The sequence below is a fragment of the Helianthus annuus genome, chromosome 9 (assembly GCF_002127325.2).
Source record: "Helianthus annuus cultivar XRQ/B chromosome 9, HanXRQr2.0-SUNRISE, whole genome shotgun sequence".
Classification (NCBI taxonomy): Eukaryota; Viridiplantae; Streptophyta; class Magnoliopsida; order Asterales; family Asteraceae; genus Helianthus; species Helianthus annuus.
The window spans coordinates 185863549-185866542 of NC_035441.2; the positions used below are offsets into that span (position 1 = coordinate 185863549).

General features: G+C 36.8%; 1 non-coding gene across 1 annotated transcript; it reads left to right on the top strand.

Moving 5' to 3' along the window:
- The first annotated feature begins 342 nt into the window (after window positions 1-342).
- TRNAN-GUU lies at window positions 343-416 on the top strand. The gene has a single exon. It is a non-coding gene; the product is annotated as a tRNA-Asn (tRNA).
- The last annotated feature ends 2578 nt before the right edge of the window (window positions 417-2994 follow it).

Sequence of the window (2994 nt, forward strand, 5' to 3'; positions counted from 1 at the left end):
TTAGAGCCGACCCTTTAGTTAGTTTGGGTCAAGCAAGGGCCCTAAGACCTCCAAAAAAGGCCCCCCATTTAAAATAAGAGAATTAAATTAAATGTATTATGTGTATTGGGCTTGGCCTAGTTGATCTGGATCCAACATTCCAACATCCAAGGGTCTTGCAAACTTTTGGCTGCAAAGGTTCAGCGGAGAGGAGTCACAGATTTGGTCTAATAATTAGGGTAGAACCATAAAATCAATGGAATGGAAGACCAAATGTTCATGGAAGGTTAACCATGGTTTGTTATTGTTTTCTACTTTTGTTGATCAATTAATATTTGATGCTCTCAGTCTGAATGACAAGAAGCTGGAATAGCTCAGTTGGTTAGAGCGTGTGGCTGTTAACCACAAGGTCGGAGGTTCAAGCCCTCCTTCTAGCGCTTTATTATTTGTTTTCTATTTGTGGGATTTACTGGATATGGCTGTTTTTTTACTCTTAGTCTTCATGATATATATTCATATGTCTCATACATATTAATTGACAGTTAACTATTTTAGATTTATGCCAATTAGATATAATTTGCTAATAACTCCCCCAAATTATTGTCGGTCTCAAACCAGGATGAGGGTTTTTAACCATGACATGTGGGCAGTGCCTCAATTTTTTGTTTCGCTTAGGGCTTTCAAAATGGACGTCGGGCCACCCTTGTCCTATATAAAGACGAAGTTTGGTCTACTTCGTTCTTGTATTTCTCTTTGGATTATCCAATTGAAATTTTGTGATCACCAACAAAATGTTATATTTGAATATGAAAGTATCTACCACTATATATAGAGATAACCAGGCAATCACAAAAGAAAAAACCTACAATAAATACTTCAAGTTGAGATCATATTTTATTTTGAAATCATTCAAACCCTCTTTAACGACGCTATATACTTAATAAGAATCCGCCCTGTCTGCATAGCATCGCGTCCAACCTTCTCCAGATTTTCCATGAGATATGACACCATTTCCTCATAGTTCAAATCCATAGAATGGCCTAATGAATAATGTGTCACTGAATGACGCCAACATCTTGAAGTATACGAGCTGCAGAAACTGCATGAGTTGTCATGTGTGCCCGGTAATAAATCCTGATGATCCAGCTGTGTCACAAGAATAAAACAAAGAGAAAGAAGATTACAATTTACAAACCTCTAGAGACTATAAACTCCCTGATAAATACTAGTTATTTTATAGACTATAAAAGTAGCAAACCTGCATAACAAACTCCCAGTTGAACGATTTAAAGTAGAGCCTGCGAACCCTAGGAGAAATCCAAAGCATTGAGTCAGAAAGATCAACAACATTGCTTGATCTGGAACTTGTCTTTACATCTATATCAAGGTTTCCACCAAATGGAGGAACAAGTGTTTCTCTAACTCCTTTTGGAACTATGATATTCTGCATTGTATCATGAAAACGAATGTGTAAACCGTAAGATGTATAAAACAGATGTAACATGAACATACAAAATCATGAACAGGAGGAGCAGGTGTTTCCAACCATACCTTGTCTGAATTAGTATGAATCATTAACCGTTCGGCACTCTTCAGACATTTAAGCATATTAATTAATCCGTTGAACCACTCTTCGTTACGCTTTTCGTACCGGCTAGGTTTTAGCTCAATCCTAGCCCAGTCAAGATTGGGGAAATGCAAGTTTAAAAAGGGGATGACGGTATTGCCACGGTACTCAAAAAAATGTAGGCTTGGGGCGTCGATGGTGATATCCCCCGGATTCTTTAATCTCAACAAATATAAACTCTTAAGAGAATTACTTGAGATGTTAATACATCCACTCATATCACAGCTACTAAGACTCAGAACCTGAAGAAGCGGAAAAGATATATTGCAGTCCGTATTGTATAGAGCAACCCCAGCCAATTTCAGAATCCTTAATTTGTTGCAAATTCCAAAATCGATTCGGCATGGCCTGACACAAGTTCCATGAAAATGGAAACTTTCAAGAAATGGTGTGTTGAGGTCTAAAGTCTTTAAGCTTCGACAGTAATCCAAGTTTACGGTTTTTAATTTGAAACTTGCGAGTTTCATATTTTTAATTCCTAAACATTTAGTTAGAGTAAGAGATTCAACAGAAGGAAAGTCATCACTCATGATCTTTGACAATTCCAGTTCACTTAATCTGCGGCCAGTTAGGGAGAGGCGATTTTGGTTTTGTGCAGTCAGTCGTCTCCACTTTCTTGATAAAAAGCGAACATGTTGTTTATCAGAAGACGGAAGGAAAGAAATGATTCGGTGAAGTACAGTTTCCGGCATTCTGGAGATTGTATCATTAGGATCAAGTATCCCATGTTTGCTGTCTAAGAATCTTTCCCAAGAACACTTCCTGACGGAAATTCTTCTCATATTGATTCCTCGCTGGAAGTTTAATGATCGTAAATTTAAACTAGAACCTGCACATTTAGAAAGATCCATAATTTTGCATGCTTATATATGTGTATTTAGCATTGATCAGATCTATATAAAGGCAAGGTAGTAATATATTTTGTAAACATGAAATAAGAGACCAGGTATTGGAGTTAAACTTTGTAAGCAAAAAATTTGCCTCTTCATCTTTTGTTGTGTGTTCATTCGATTTAGGGTCAGTTTCACAAATGAACATATATAAACAGATAAACTCGAATCAATGAACACGAACAAGTGTCTGTTTGGTTTACGGCTCTAATTCGTAGGGTAAACTTAGTTTTTTGCTCACAACTATTTAACAAGAATCCTGGCTCAAAGATTTAGGATCAATTATAACAAATGAGATAGATAAATTCAAATGAACAGTCACGAACAAGCATTTTGGTTTATGGCTCTAATTTGTTGAAAATACATATTTGCTCACAACTATTTAACAAGAATCCTGGCTCAAAGATATATCACAGGAACACACACACACCCACAAACATACACCTACCCACCCACACACACACGTGTATATATGTATATACACACAGACTAGCGGGG